The sequence below is a fragment of the Geotrypetes seraphini genome, chromosome 6 (assembly GCF_902459505.1).
Source record: "Geotrypetes seraphini chromosome 6, aGeoSer1.1, whole genome shotgun sequence".
Classification (NCBI taxonomy): domain Eukaryota; kingdom Metazoa; phylum Chordata; class Amphibia; order Gymnophiona; family Dermophiidae; genus Geotrypetes; species Geotrypetes seraphini.
This window is the reverse complement of record NC_047089.1, coordinates 55,257,503-55,274,571: the sequence shown is the minus strand read 5'-3', so window position 1 is coordinate 55,274,571 and position 17,069 is coordinate 55,257,503. Positions and strand designations below refer to the sequence as shown.

Genomic DNA, 17,069 nt, shown 5'->3' with positions numbered 1-17,069 from the left:
TTCGGACAACAGTATCCAGAACAGATGCTGAACGGGCTGACTGCAGGAAGGAAACAGAGGGACCGGAAGACCTCAAAATCAGACAGCGAGGGAAACATCAGGTAAAGGGAGCTTGCTGGGAGAAGACTAAGGGGCATGGGGACACAGAGGGACTGAGTGGCATGAAGGCGAAAGCCGAGGGTAACATGGAAGTACCACAAGGCGAGGGGGATCAAACAGAGGCTCAAGGGATGATAGCCCAGGATGGGGCCGGTAGGGCTAGAAATCCCAGAGGAAAAGCGGGAAAGTGGGGTGGCAGAAATGTGGGGGAGCTGAAACCTAAGAGGGTAAAGGCTGAGGGCAAAGCAGAAGCACAGAGAGCGGGAAAACTGCCAGAAATCCAAGGGCAAGTGGCCCAGGTAAATGCAGAGGTGGAAGAAAAACGACGGGACCTGCGGTGCCTATACACAAATGCAAGAAGCCTCATGGCCAAGATGGGTGAACTAGAAGTCATGGCCAAGGGGGAGGACCTGGATATAATTGGAATTGTAGAAACCTGGTGGACAGAGGAAAATCAATGGGATGTAGCGCTGCCGGGGTACAAGCTCTATAGGAGGGACAGGACCCACAAAAAGGGGGGAGGCATAGCACTATATATAAAGGACACTATCCACTCAGTCGGGATGGATATGGCAACGAAGGCAGAGGGGCTGGAATCGCTATGGGTCAAATTACCGGGAAACAAGGACGCGGGCATAAAACTGGGGCTGTACTATCGACCACCTGGTGCGCCAGAGGGAGTCGGACACGACCTGGAAGAGGAATTGAGACAGGAGTGCAGGACTGGAAGTGTAACAGTGATGGGGGACTTCAACTACCCAGGGATAGACTGGAGTACGGGTCACTCCAACTGCACTAGGGAGACAGGATTTGTAGAAGCTGTGAAGGACTGCTTTATGGAGCAACTAGTCAAAGAACCGACGCGAGGGGGTACTACTCTTGACCTCATCCTAAACGGATTAGGGGGGCCTGCAAGAGGGGCAGAAGTGGGAGGACCACTAGGCAACAGTGACCACAACACGATCAGATTCACATTAGAAAGAGGGACACCCATAGTTAGGAGGACCGCAACAACTGCACTGAACTTCAAGAAAGGGAACTATGTTGCTATGAGGGAAATGGTGGGGAGAAAGCTCAGAAACATCTTTAGGATGGAGACTGTGGAAAGCACCTGGACCCTATTCAGGGACACCCTGCAAGAAGCACAGAGAATGTACGTCCCCAATTTCAGGAAAGGCTGCAAGAACAAGAGATCAAAAGACCCGGTTTGGATGTCAATAGAAGTAAAGAGGGCGATAAAGGACAAAAAAGTATCCTTCCGGAGATGGAAAAAGGATCCAACAGAGGAAAATCACCAGGCACACAAGAAATGCCAAAAGGAATGCCACCGGGAGGTTAGAAAAGCAAAGGGAAAATACGAAGAGGGGCTGGCCAGGGAGGCGAAAAACTTCAAGGCATTCTTCAGTTACGTAAAGGGGAAGCGACCAGCGAGAGAGGAAGTGGGGCCGTTGGACGATGGGGACAGGAAGGGAGTGGTTAAGGAGGATAAAGAGGTAGCTGAGAGGTTGAACACGTTCTTCTCGTCGGTTTTCACGAGCGAAGACACATCTAATATACCGGACTCAGACGAGCTCATGAGTGGGGAACAGGCTGAGAAACTAGAGCACATAGAGGTAAGTAAGGAGGATGCCCTCAAACAGATAGACAGGTTAAAATGTGGCAAATCACCGGGCCCGGACGGGATCCACCCAAGGGTTCTGAAGGAACTAAGACAGGAAATAGCGGGCACAATCCAGCATGTTTGCAACCTATCCTTGAAAACTGGTGAGGTACCAGAGGACTGGAAATTGGCAAATGTCACACCCATCTTCAAGAAGGGATCGAGGGGTGACCCCGGGAACTACAGGCCGGTGAGCCTAACTTCAATTATAGGGAAGATGGTGGAAGCTATGATCAAGGATGCCATTTGCGAGCACATCGAGAGGAATGGCCTACTGAGAACAAGCCAGCATGGATTCTGCAAGGGAAGGTCGTGCCTAACGAACCTTCTGTACTTCTTTGAGGGAATAAGCAGTCGGGTGGACAATGGGGAGCCCATAGACATCATTTACCTCGATTTTCAGAAGGCTTTCGACAAGGTGCCACATGAAAGGCTACTTAAGAAGCTGTGGAACCACGGGGTGGGAGGGGATGTGCACAGATGGATCAAACACTGGTTGTCGGGTAGACTGCAGAGGGTTGGAGTAAAGGGTCAATTTTCTGACTGGCGGGGAGTCACGAGCGGTGTGCCACAGGGATCGGTGCTGGGGCCGTTGCTTTTTAACATATTCATAAATGACCTGGAAAAGGAGGCAAAGTGTGAGGTTATAAAATTCGCAGACGATACCAAACTGTGCGGCAGAGTTAGGACCAGGGAGGAGTGTGAGGACCTACAAAGGGACCTGGACAAGCTGGAAGACTGGGCAAACAAATGGCAAATGCGCTTCAACGTGGACAAATGCAAGGTCATGCATATAGGGAAAAAGAACCCGTTGTTCAACTACAAATTGGGGGGGGTATTGTTGGGAGACAGCAGACTCGAGAGAGACTTGGGTGTGTTGGTGGATGCATCACTGAAGCCATCTGCACAGTGCGCAGCAGCCTCGAAAAAAGCCAACAGGATGCTGGGCATCATAAAGAAGGGCATAACAACCAGAACACGGGAAGTCATCATGCCATTGTATCGAGCGATGGTGCGTCCGCATCTGGAATACTGCGTTCAGTATTGGTCGCCACACCTCAAGAAGGACATGGCGGTACTTGAGAGAGTCCAAAGGAGAGCAACGAGAATGGTAAGAGGGCTGGAACACTGCTCATACGCCGAGAGGCTGGAAAGGCTGGGGCTCTTCTCTCTGGAGAAAAGGAGGCTCAGGGGAGATATGATAGAGACCTTCAAGATCATGAGGGGCATAGAGAGGGTGAATAGGGACAGATTCTTCAGACTAAAGGGGACAGCAAATACAAGGGGGCATTCTGAGAAACTGAAGGGAGATAGGTTCAAAACAAATGCAAGGAAGTTTTTTTTCACCCAGAGGGTCGTGGACACTTGGAATGCACTACCAGAGGAAGTGATCAAACAGAGTACGGTCCAAGGATTCAAACAGGGATTGGACAGATTCCTGACGGATAAAGGGATCGTGGGATACTGAGGGAGGAGCTGGGATGTAACACAAGTATAGAATGTTAACCAGGTAATGAGTATAAACCAACCAGGTCGTGCATGTGCAAAACTGGAGGGCTAGGACTTCGATAGGAAGGCAGGACTTAAACGAGATACCAAGGTGGCAAGGGAGCCCCTTCTAGTGATTCAGACAGGTCGTGACCTGTTTGGGCCGCCGCGGGAGCGGACTGCTGGGCAGGATGGACCTATGGTCTGACCGGCAGAGGCACTGCTTATGTTCTTATGTGGGGGTCTGTTTTATGTGTCTGCAGTGCTTATCTGGTGATTTTAGGTGGGTTTTTGTTACTTAGACCATGTTTTAAATGGTCTAAGTTACAACGTCTAATTTCCGTCATTCCTAGGCTGTATAACTTTCGGTTGTACATGCTGTACGACTAAGTCTAAGCCAGCCCACCCTCGACACTCCTCCTGAAACGCCCCATTTAGTCTAGGTTGTTTAGAAATACGTCCAAAACCCGTTTTTATTATCAGTACTTGGACGTATTTGGACAATGTTCATCCAAGTGCCGACTTAGGCCGGTTTTTGGACGTTTTTATCTTTCGATTATGAGCCCCATGGCATTTAAGAAGGATAAGCAGAAGAGAGGAGTAAAATGATTGAAAAGAAATGAGCTAAAGTTCCACAAATCAAATCAAGAAAAGGAATGACACTGCTTGAAGAGTGATGTATGGTGCTATTAAGACAATGGAGCCCTTTTACTAAATCTTAGACTATATTAATTACTATTTTAATAATTGTTTACTCAGGTACTTTAGCTAGATTGTGAGACTTCGGGACAGATAGGGAAGTTCTAAGTACCTAATTTTATTTTGTTGTAACCTGTTCTGGGCTCCTGGGGAGGACCGGGTATAAAAATGAATAAATATATAAATACTAACAAGATCCCTAGAAATGGTAAAGAAAAGGAAAGAGCTCATGCATACAAAGAATAAAGCCTTACCAGCCTTACCAAGCTTAAAGAAGATTCATTGAAACTGAATGGGATAGTGAAAAGAGGAGACTGAGAGGGGATATGATCGAAACATTCAAGATAATGAAGGGAATAAACTTAGGGCTTCTTTTACTAAGGTACGCTAGCGGTTTTAGCGTGCACGCTAGACGCTAACGCCTCCATAGAGCTTATTTTAGTATTTTTTGTTTAGCGCAAGGTTTGTACGCGCTAATCTTCAGTGCACGCTAAAAACGCTAGCGCACCTTAGTAAAACGAGCCCTTAGTAGATAGAGACAGGTTGTTCACCCTCTCCAAGGTAGGGAGAACGAGAGGGCACTCTCTAAAGTTAAAAGGGGATCGATTCCGTACAAACATAAGGAAGTTTTCTTCACTCAGAGAGTGGTAGAAAACTGGAATGCTCTTCCGGAGGCTGTTATAGGGGAAAACACCCTCCTGGGATTCAAGATAAAGTTAGACAGTTCCTGCTGAACCAGAACATCTGCAGGTAAGGCTAGTCTCAGTTAGGACACTGGTCTTTGACCAAAGGGCCGCAGCGCGAGCAGACTGCTGGGCATGATATATGCTGGGCATGATAGACCACTGGTCTGACCCAGCAGCGGCAATTCTTATGTTCTATTCTTTCAACCATTAAAATTTTAGGGATCCATTTAGACTGAGATCTATCACTAGAGGTCCCAATCAACTCTATGTTACTTCCTGTTATTGAAGCTTCAGACTATTAGATCCTATTTCGGTTTTAATGCACTCAGTCTTTTGGTACAATCCTTAGTCTTAAGCAATTGAGACTATTGCAAGTTGATTTATTTAGCTTCTTGCAAAAACAAAACAAAACATCAAAAAGATGCAAATTATCCAAAATACAGCCATTAGACTGATATTTATTCTGAAGAAATTTCTAAGATCTAATACTTATGTAAGTTTTAGGAAATCTATAAAAACTTATTTATTTGAAAAATTTCTTAAATAGCTGAATTGGAATTCACCGTGAATGTGAAGTATCTTAGAATTGTAAACCACACAGAACTGCAAGGTAGTTGTGGTATGTATATGATTTGTTATGCTAACTAGTGAAAAGGATAAATAAAACAGGGCTTCCGACTCTAGATATTTAGGCCCCCTATTATCAAACCACAGTAGAGCTTTTTTCTGCGTGCTGGCAAGGTCAGTGCTCCAAATCTCATGGGAATTCAATGAATATTTTAGAGGTCCTTTTATTGAGTTTTAATGTGTGCTTGCCACAGTTTAAAAGGTTTTATCGTGGGACATGCTCAGGTATCCTGGGGTAAGTTCTCAATCGGTACACACTGCCCATGCACTAGAAAATATTTTTAATTTTTACACTGTAGTTCCTCTCTCATCTTTCTTCCTGTAAACCGTGCCGAGCTCCGCATTCGTGGAGATGGTGCGGTATATAAACCCAAGGTTTAGTTTAGTTTAGTTTAGAATGGTAATTATGGTCTCCCCCCCTCCATGTTTTTTCCCTAATTGTACCTTTTCTTCAAAATTGTAGTTCTACCCTTTTTTCCCTCCCATTTCAAGTATGACGTCTGTATTTTGTCCTTAGTGTGTCTTCATGTGATACATTTTTTTAATGTACATCGCTTTGAATTTATTATAAAAGCGTTTAAAATAAATTTTAATCAAACTTGAACTTGAACGAATCAGCACATTCACATTGCCACGCCTTAGGGCTCTTTCTACTAAGGTGTGCTATTGGATTTAGGGCTAGATTCACTAAGCCCACCAATCGTGTCCCGACCAGTTGGCGACCACTTTGCGATCCCGACCCGATTCACTAACCTTCCTCCCAATCCGATTGGCATGCAAAGTAGGAAGGGCCTCGATTCACTAAAGAGAAGCAGGAACACTGACTGGGCTGGCCGATCCAAACTGAAGCGACTGTTGAGAACTGTTGCCGACTGCCCTGCTTTCTGCCGCCCTGAAATCCCAGCTCTGTAGCTCTGAAACTATCAAAAAAGCACCCTGCTCTCTGCCGCTCTGCTCCTTGCCACCCTGCCTTTCTGCCACCCTGCCTCTCTGCTGCCCTGCCTCTCTGCTGCCCTGTCACCCTTCTGTCTGCTGCCAACCGCCCTGCATTACGGCGTTGTTCCAGTCTGGACTGGGAGAAGACGGTGCCTGGACTTTGCTTCAGACCCGGCAGTCTTGACTATTCTCCTGGGGGCCAACGAGTGCAGCCACTTTTGTTTTGACATCAAACTTTGTGGAGAGAAAGCGCATGCGCGGATCGCCTCTCCAGGCAGAAAGGATGGTCTGCGCATGCATCTAGATCGCTCTGCAGATATCCGTTGGATTGCTTGTGGGCGTGCATCTGATCAGGTCATTTACATGGGGACTGTTTAGTGAATCAATCGCCTGCCAAGACTCGGCCATGGATCGCCCACGGATCGGCCAAAAAAAGGAGGTTAGTGAATTTAGGCCTTAGTGCGTGCTACCAATTGTTTTATTTCTATGGGCTTCATAGCATTTAACACATACTAATTGTTAGTAAAAGGAGCCCTAACTAATTAGTACAGGAATACTGTGGGAGCCCTTAACTGTCTACAAAATAGGTGTCAGTAAGTGCTCACATGTTAATTTTTTTTAATGGCTGTGTGCTAATGGCAGAATCAGTGCATGGCCATTAATACAAAAAAGAAAAATAGGCTTTTTTACTGCTGTGCTACAATGACCTTAGTATGCAGGAAAAGCCCAAGTAAGAACATGCTAAGGACCATAGCCTAGTAAAAGAAGCCCTTAGACATGTGATTTTTCAGGCAACTAGGTGATTTTTGAGAGTATTACAAAAAGATTTTTATTGGTGTTGTTTTTTCAAAACCTCAAATTGAAATTTAAGGTAACTTTTTAGAGGAATTCAATTTCCACCTCTCTCTTCCAGTTTGTGTTCTCTCTCATTCTCTCTCTGTTCCCCTTGTTCTTCTTTTTCTCATCCAGGGCAGGATTAACTCTTTCATAAGCAAAGAATTACATTGGACCCGATGAGGATGGCTGCTGGAGGAAGATTCTCGGGCCTCACTTCTCTTCAAGAAGTCTCTTAGTGCCCTCTTCCTTAGCTTGCGTGCCTGTGGAGACAGACGGACATAGTGCACGCAACACTGTTCCTCGTGCGCTGTGCCCAAACAGCGAACGCACAGGTCGTGAGGGTCCAGTGTACTCATCCTCTTCCTGCATCCCGGACATTTCTTTGATGTTTCTGGCATCTTCAGGATGGTAAGTAGAACAAGTTTTGATTGTAGAAAAAGTGGAGAGCTGTGGAAAAATCCGACTGATGGGAACGGGCGGAAGCTAAAGACTGGGGATTAGGGGGAAGCAGGGGGGAAATGGGTAGGGCTCAGGCATGCCCAGTGGTGCCTGGGCACTGCACGTGCTTAGAGAAAAAAAAAAAAAAATCTCTCTGAGCTATTGGAGAGCTTATCCGCAAATTGGGAGCTGTTGGGACAACACCCATATGTGGCTGACTCATCCTGTTTGTCCTAGGAGAATAACCCTTTCATAAGCAAAGAATTACATTGGACTCCCCTATAGTAATATAAATACACCGTAAAATGCCCACAAAAGGAACCCACATGAGTTTGAGAAAAACCAGCAGAGGAGAATGCAGCAGGTAAGACACGCTGCTCACCAGCTACTCAGGCAGACTGAAGGGCAATGCTCAGGTGAAGGAGAAAAGGGACTCTCATTCACCCCCTCATGCTTTTCTCTTTGACAACAGCTGACTGAGGGGCAAATACGAGGGTCATACTGAAATTAATGACCATCAATTTAAAAAAAAATAGAATTTATTAATGTAGAAAACCAAATACATCATCTTAATGTAAAGATTTTTTTTCACTTTTCAACATACTGGCCATTTCTCTGCATACATTTTTCCCATCGTTCTGCAAGCTTGAAGATTTCCTTGCGACAGAACTCCGTTCCAGCTGCCTGAAGACACAGATGCACTGCTTTCTGGATGTCCTCCACCGTTGGCCTCGCTTCGGTTCCTTCACAAAACCAAAAAGATTGTAGTCAGAGGGTGCCAGGTCAGGACTGTAGGCAGGGTGCGGAAAATCAACTCCTTCATTTCGATATCTCTGAAGAAGGCCTTGAATGATGGGTTTTCTCTGAACTTTCTGGTTTTCGGTTAACAAACAAGGCACCCAGCGGGCACAAACTTTTCAGTAGTTTAAGCTTTCAGTCATTTTCTGCACTGCACCGTGTCCTATTCCAAGTTTTGCTGTGATTTCATTCACAATGACACATCTGTCTTCTTTAATGATGTCATCAACCCTTTCCTTGTTGCTTTCAGCGCAAGCAGTGCGAGGGCGACCACTACGAGGCTGATCTTGGATGCTCGTGTTTCCATCTTTGAAATGTTTCACCCATCTCCTAACACTGCTAGTGCCCATGCACACATCTCTATAGGCACGCTGAAGTCTAAGGAGAATTTCTGCAGCGGGGAATTCCTCTTTCCCAAGGAATTCAATGACAGCACATTGACGAAACGAAACATCAATGCTGGCCATTTTGTATCTGCTGCCTGTAGTCATGTGACAGAAGCTAATGATGTCACAATACCTCAATGTATAGTGTAATGTCTGTACATTAAGATGATGTACTTGCTTTTCCTATATTAATAAATTCAGATTTTTAAAAACTTGTTGCTCATTAATTTCAATATGACCCTCGTACACTTTAGTTAACGCATCTGAAAAAAGCTCTACTAATCTAATCCTTAGATTTATATACCGAGTCTTCCAAAAAGGAAGCTTGACTCGGTTTACATAAAGATTTTTAACAAATTATGGGGGTCTTTACTAAGGTGCGTTAGCCGATTTAACACACGCTAAATGCCAACGTGTCCATAGAATATAACGGGCGTGTTAGTACTGAATCAGCTAGTACACCTTATATTGGATCTAATTAGCAATTATAAGAGAAATGATTTAAACATAATCCACAACTTCAGTAAGATCTATTAAAAAGATGTGTTTTTAAAGATTTCCTAAAACTTGAAAGTAAAGGAAGAGTTCTAATGTTCACTGGAAGTTCATTCCAAAGAGATGTAAAAGCATTTGAAAAGGTTCCAGAAAAGTATCGTAAAGATTTTATTCCTTTAAGTGAAGGAAAATATAGTTTATACATCTGGAGGTTGCTTGACTTCATGGACCATAATGAGTTCAAACAAATTGAGATCAAAGACACAAGAATTCCACACAAAATTTTGAAAGTGATGCTTTTTGGGCCTTAGGCACATGCCTAGTTTGCCTAATCTTGTTCTGCTCTCATCGTATTTCAAACTCTCTCCTCTCTCTTGCAGTCTCTCATCTCCACTTCCCCTTGCATCAATCAGCCTGTCTCCAGGAGACAGGCAGCAGCCACAGACTGAAGTAACTCTACTTGATCTGGGCCCTAGGCACCAGCAAGTCTCTTCTCTACAGGGACTGCATTTCCTGGGTCAGTGGCTAGTGCCTCTTTTCTCACCCCCACCAGCTGCCATCTAAAATTTCAAATTTATAAGCAGCAGCCACAACACCTCCACTTCTCCCCCTACAAGCGACGCAACCAGCCCTGGGCTGCAGGAGAAAAAGAAGGCACTGCAGCTGCTGGTTTTAAATGAGAAAACGGAGATCCGCAGCCACTGGAGAGAGAAAGAGAGGTGAAAAAGGCTTCTGTGCACAGTAATGCTCTTGTTGTCACCATTTTTCTGCCTTAGTGCTTCTTTTTTAGCCAGAGGCTGGCACACTACAATGATGTCATCTGACCACTGTCTTCCATCTTGCCATGTGTGAAAGAACACAAACCAAGCATATTTTCAGGGTTAGAATCAACGATCAGAAGCCCTAGACATGAAAAAAAGAATGAATGAAAACTATAAGAAAAAATTGCACGAACATGAGAAAATAAAATAGGAAAATCATATAAGAAAGACGAATCATAGAATAAGAGGATATAGCATAAAAGACCTAATTGTTAACTATTAATATGTTAAATAATAGTGTGATTGAAGAAAGTGGCACTGGCGTGGTATTCTAAGGTAGAGTGTTTAATTCTTGGGCACCAGTGTGCCTTCCAAACGACTATATTTAAGACTTTATAGCTTTGCACTATAAACATACCCCCTCTTTTACTAAGGTGCGCTAACCGATTAGCGCATGCTAAATGCTAATGCATGCATATTAGTCTATGGATGCGCTAGCATTTAGCGTACGCTAATTCAATTAGCGCGCACTAATCGGTTAGCACACCTTAATAAAAGAGGGCCATAGAGAGTCTCAATTCACTTGAATGAAGAATTAAAGGTCTCTTATGATAAAAGATTATCCCACCCCCATAGGTACAGAACTGGGATATTCTTTTTCAAATAAGGTAAGGTCCTAATGATACCCTTACACTGAAATTTTTTTAAAAAAAATCCTCCCAAATGTGTTTCTGCACAAAACTATGCTCTCTTAATTGAAATATGATCCTGTGAAATAAAAAACTAGCAATTGGCTTTGAAGATTCAATAAATTATGCAAATTGAGGTTAGCATTTAAAATATTTCTGCACAGTAATTTCCACACCTGTTTTATTAAATGATTGCTGAAAAATCTCATGGAGTGCAAAGTATAAAGCTTACAGATATGTGCGTACACACAAACCTGCCGGCAGGAACAAAGCACAGCTCCTGTATTCCGTGGCAATAAGTCAAATCACTCAAGGAGCAGCTGGGTAATAATAGGTCTGGCTACTATTACAGGTTTAATTTAGGTTGCATCCAAAAGGATGGCTGACTCTAGCTGGCACAGCACCGTACTTCACAACCTCCCTTGGGCACTGAAGTTCAACTGTACTGCATCAGCGTACATAATAATAGAGAAGGATCGATACCTTCACTGTAATCTGCTGCTCAGTGCAATGCTAGGAAGTGCCTATGAGCCCATTTTATCTAGCCTCTCGGCTTCTCCTGTCCTATCGAAAAACTCATAGAGGGCCCCAAAATTGTGATGGAGCTCTCTCCAGCTCCATGGATGGAGTGAGCCTGAACAACTTTTCTCCAACTTGCAAGCAAGCAAAAAACAAACAAACCAACAAACCACCCCCCCCCCCCAACAACAGGGAAACAGTAATCCCAAAACATGTGATCTCTGCATTGAATCCTTTCATTGTTCTGTGGAAAGGATCAATGATCTTTACCCTCCTAAACTAGCTCAGACTTGAGAACCGAAGCGTCAGCTGAGAAAGCTAATCATAAAGGACCAGATTCAGTAAACAGGGCCCATATTTAGGTGCAGGAAAAAAACTGTCGCCCAACGCTATTCTATATAGAGCACTCTGGGTTGAGTAGCGCATACTGGGAAATTCTAGAAAGGGTGCTAAACTTAATTGGCAAAATACCGTTAATAGGCTCAATAACTGAAAAAAAAAAAAAGATTTAATTGTGCTGATTCTATAAAAGGCAGGCATCTATCACGTGGCACGTAGGCCCTCTTTTACAAAGGTACGCTATGCGTTTTAGCGTGGATTTAGTGTGCGCTAAATCAACGCGTGCACTAACCGCTAATGTGTCCATAGGATAACATGCACGTGTTACCGTTTAGCGCATGTTTATCGCGAGATAGTATTTATTGCGTGCTAAAAACCTAGCGCACCTTTGTAAAAGAAGTGGTTAGTGATGCCTATGGGTGGAGCATTACCTAGGCGCTGCTAAGCGCCATTCTCCATAAACCTAGGTGCCTGAAATGTAGGCCTTTAAAATCCTTGCCTACATATCAGGTGCCTAAGATTTTACACAGGCACCGCTAGCTGTGATTCTGTAAACGGTGCCTAAGTGTGATTGACAAGCAGTCGGCGCTGGTTGTTTTAGGCAACATTCATAGAATCCGGCCTTTAGTGTTAATTCCCACATCCAGATTTGGCTGCTGGGATTTATTCCTGGCACCCAATTTGAATGCATATCCACCGTATTCTGTATCATGGCACACAAATTTCCAGAATGCCCATGCCCCTCACATGGCCATGCCCCTTTGGATTGCACGCCATGGAATTTGGGTACACAGTTTTTTCATACACTGTATTGCAAAATACGCATGCACATCCAAGTCAGTGCCAATAAAGATTAATAATTAATTGTTAGCTCCCAATTATTACATCCCAATTATTGCATCTCATAAAAGACATTGCATAATTAGATAAGTTAGAGAGGGTCTCAAAAATGATAAAAGGGATGGGATGACTTCCCCATGAGGAAAAGCTAAAGTGGCCAGGGCTTTTCAGTTTGGAGAGATTCAGTTTGGAGAAGAGGTCTATAAAACACTGAGTGCAGTGGAAAGGGTAGATGTGAATCGCTAGAACTAGGGGGGGGGGGCATGCGATGAAGCTACTAAGTAGTAGATTTTAAACAAACTAGAGAAAATATTTTGTCACACAGTGTGTAAACTCTGGAATTTGTTGCTGGAGAATGTGGTGTGATCAGTTAGCTTAGCAGGGTAAAAAAAAAAAAAAAGGTTTGGATAATTTCCTAAAAGAGAAGTCCATAGGCCATTATTAAGATGGCTTGGGGAAATCCACTGCTTATTCCTAGGATAAATGCATAAAATCTGTTTGACTTCTTGGAATCTTACCAGGTACTTTTTTTATTTATTCAATTTTCTATACCATTCTCCCAGGAGAGCTCACAACAGTTTATTCAGGTACTCAAGCAGTTTTCCCTCTCTATCCCGGCGGGCTCACAATCTTTCTAATGTACCTGGGGCAATGGGGGGATTAAGTGACTTGCCCAGGGTCACAAGGAGCAGTGTGGGTTTGAACCCACAACCTCAGGGTGCTGAAGCTGTAGCTTTAACCACTGTGCCACACTCTTGGGACCTGAATTAAGTAACTGCTGGAAACAGGATACTAGACTAGATGGACCTTTGGTCTGTCCCAGTATTGCAGTTCTTATGTTCTTATATCATGCATAAATTTGAGCATCCTTTATAGAATCCAGGGACAGAGGGAAAATGTACTACTACTATTATTTATAATTTCTATGACACTAATAGATATATAGAGCACTGTTTTAGTCCAATAAAAAAGTATCAGCTCATATTTTCTCTCTCATGTTAATGTACAGTGCTGTGTAAATCTAGCAGCACTATAGAAATGATAAGTAGTAGAAATAGTTGGGGGGGGTGTTTGGGGGGGAGGGGATAACCTTTACTCCCTAAGTAAGAATAAATACTCAGAGCAGATGGCTGATATCATTAGTTTTGTAGTGACTTCCATTTCTTTGTTGCATAGAACCAAATTTTACAGGGAAAAAGTTATCTACAATAGAACTGATTCGCACCAAGAACTGATCTAAAAATGCCTCTCTTAGCTAGGGTTAAAAGGCTGTTTCCAGTAAACCTGACGCCGGCGCCATTTTTCAATCTGCTAACTGCAGGTCGAGCTGTTCGCACCTGAACTTATCGACCCCCCCGAAGAAGCCTTAATCGGCGAAACGGGTCCCGTCGAGCCTTTTGGTTCATTGGCTAGGCATTGTAGCCGGAAACACAGCGACTTGATCAAAGATATGTGTCGCTAGTTACATATTTGCATGGTCGTTGCATATTCTATAATATTGATAGACCGTATCTTTTGTAAGCAACAAAAATCATATGAAAAACCCGATGAAAGACACACTGTACACCTGCCATTAGCTGTTTCAATGACATTATTGAGCAGTGCAGGAATCGGAGGGTTTCATATGTATTAAAAAAAATCAGTTCACTTTGATTGTTTCAGTCAAGTGCAACACAAGTTGTTGGTTCTTTGTTTATTACTAGTGGAACTTGTTACCATTGCTTTTGCAGTAGTGAGTCTAGTAAACCTGGGACAAAAAATAGATTCTGCTAACACAAGTTTAAAACTTGTGAGCAAAGATGCCATGTTCAGGCTCCAACCTGGGAAGGGGTAAAACGCGGATCTCACGGACCTGACGGACCTCGCGGATCTAAACCCGTACGGCCTTAAAAATCTGAGGTCCGTGTCCATGCCGCTTGTAGTTTCTATCGTTGACAGATCTTGATGAGATTTTAGCACTGACGGATCCGTCTCAGCATAAGGAGGGAAAAGTGTTAGGATCCGTCAGCGCTAAAAAACTCTTCGAGGTCTGTCAGAGCCAGAGACTAGTGCTGGAGCGGCAGAGCAGAAGCCAAGGACATAGGTTTTGGACATAGGTTTTGGACGTGCGTTATGGAAAAGAAGTCTCCAAACTCCAGCACTAGTCTCTGGCTCTGACAGACCTCAAAGAGATTTGTAGCGCTGACGGAGCCTAACACTTTTCCCTCCTTATGATGAGACGGATCCGTCAGCGCAAAAATCTCATCAAGATCTGTCAGCGACAGAAACTACAAGCGGCACGGACATGGACGGACCTCAGATTTTTAAGGCCGTACGGGTTTAGATCCGCGAGGTCCGCGTTTTACCCCTTCCCCTTCAACCTTAGCTAGAGATCATGCCTCTGTCTTTCATAAATGTTCAAGTGCCTTTACCAATGTATCTAATTTGGTCAGGGCTAAGGATTTGTGCTAGATTCAATTTTGCGCTAATTCAGTTTTTGTATGTGTGTGTTCCATACTGTATATACACTATTAGAGCCATACAGGTCTTCAGTAAACATCAGGAATTCATTCACACAAGCTTAAACCCAACTCATTCAGAGAGCAGGAAAAAATTGCAACTATAAAAATATATTGATCTTGTTGTATGCCTTTTTGCTTTATTATAAAACTCAATAAAACGTTTGAACTGAAAAATATATATATATAAGGCTGTAGTTTGCATCCTTTACACTTGACAACTAGCCTTCAAAAGCTCTCACAGCTATAATACAAATCAGCATAGCTTACCTGATTAGTTGAGCTCCAGCCCTTCAGCTTTTCACCAACATTATGATTAACAGATTATAAGAAATGATCTACTTTTTTTTTCATTATGCAAATTAAACTCTAGAAGTGCATGTTAGGAATTAATCTAATGTTACATTATAGCGCTACTCCTCCAGGTCGAAAGCATGCCGGTTGTCGCTTTAATACGTTTCAAATGCACGAAATAAAAATGGACAGCGGTGGGTTTTTGGGGTTTTTTTTAAACTGTGCATTGAGCAATCCCTTCTCCCCCACCAATGACTCCGAGACAACAAAAAAAAATCATCTTTATCTGCAAGTTGGAATACATCTAAAGTTGCAAGACCTGTCACTTCCCGTACAGAGTGCCAGAGATTTTAACAAATATCAGAACAAGGAAAGCGAAGCATGGTCTCTGGTTTACTACGATGAAAACTGCCTCAGAAAAGCAGGGGGGGAAAAAAATCCATTACCTATACTGGAAATCCGCTGGATATGTCTTGGAGGCATCCGCACGGGACCGAAATCGCCCAAAACTCAGGTGTTTGGGGAAGTTTAAAAAAAAAAAAAACCCTTTTCCGCGCGGCTACATCGACACTTAAGCGACCGATCGTTCGATTCTGAAACAATCTCCCGATCTTCAGATCCGCGTCTGCGCTACGCGCGGGGCTTTTTTTTCTTTTCTTACCCGCGGCTCGGGAAGGGCGCCGATCGTTCGAGGGTCTTGGCTCGGGAGAAGCCGACGATTTTTTCCAGGCAAGCGCCGGAGTCGTTGCAGTGGCTGCAGTTCCCTCCCTGCGCCTCAGGGCTGCTCCCCCACCTCTCCTTCCCCTACGATCCGACCGCTCCTCCTAGATGCCAAGATTTCAAGTGGCTCGTCCTCACTACGAAAGAGGACAGAGGAGGAGGTAGCAGCCGATGCCTCAGACCCAAGCGGACACCCAGTCCCAAAGCTGCATGACTGCCCCGGCCCATGGGCGAGGAAGGGGGGGAGGGGACGACGGCTTCTCGATTTCCAGGGAGAGCCTGAACGAGATCGGAGAAGCAAAAGCTCTAGGGGTCGGAAGCGGCAGATCCGTGAGGTCCGCCTTTTACCCCTTCGCAGCCCTTCAGGAAATCTGCGCGTGCTGTTTCTGTCAATTCCATCCTATAGTGGAACACATACCCGCGCAGCCCACACACTGTACACGCCTTACTTGTGCAAGGGCAGGCTTCATGCTCATTTGGGCAATTTAGTTAAGAAGTATTTTGTTTTCCATTCTGTCCTACATTTAATCTTGCTACTGCTGCTGCTTTAAGAGTGAAATGGATGAGCGGGTCCCTTGCACCGGCTCTGATTCAGCAGGTGAGTCTGGTGGACATTGCCAGGTCTCCTGCAGCTTTGGCTTGAGACTAGCTGAAAGGCAGGATATTTGTGTGTGTGTGTAAAGATAATGGCATTCCGAGATGAAGGATGTGATCAAAGAAATAGTTAAAAGTCATCCTTCCCTTTCAGCCAAACCCCCCCCCCAAAAAAAAAAAAAAAAACCCCAAGAGGTCAAGGGTATTCATAACAGGATAAAAAAAAAAAGAAACGCAAAAGACATGTTTCATGTTTTACCTCATGTTCTATAGGAGGGACGGACTGCACCTGAGCACGGCTGGGACAAGAATGCAACATCCAGAGCGGCATAGACTTGGCTTTAAACTGAGGAGAAGGGGAAAGCCGATAGTCGATCTGACCTCGACACATCGGACCAAAGTATCAAACAAGGATACTGAACCAGGAAATTGTAAAAGAGGACTCGGGGCTGAGAGGGAACTTATGGAAAATGAACCCAAGGACGCAATGCAGGGCTCCAAAGCACAAATGAACCTAGCAAGCAGGATTAAGAGAGAATAACAGGAGCCAGGGGGGGCATCCAAACATGGGGAAGCAGGCTGAGGATGACACAGACGCACCGCAGGATGAAGATGAAAGTAACAAGGCTCGGGGGTTGGCAACCCATGAGGGGGTCGGCAGGAGCG

At 44.3% G+C, this 17,069-nt stretch overlaps 1 protein-coding gene across 1 annotated transcript in view; it reads right to left on the bottom strand.

Annotated features, from left to right (window-relative positions):
* SERTM1 (serine rich and transmembrane domain containing 1) overlaps positions 1-15,992 on the bottom strand; it is an 82,096-nt gene extending 66,104 nt beyond the window's left edge. The window contains exon 1 of the mRNA XM_033947762.1: positions 15,536-15,992. The gene's annotated coding sequence lies outside the window, so the exon portion shown is untranslated. The remainder of the gene's footprint in view (positions 1-15,535) is intronic.
* Positions 15,993-17,069: the final 1,077 nt, after the last annotated feature.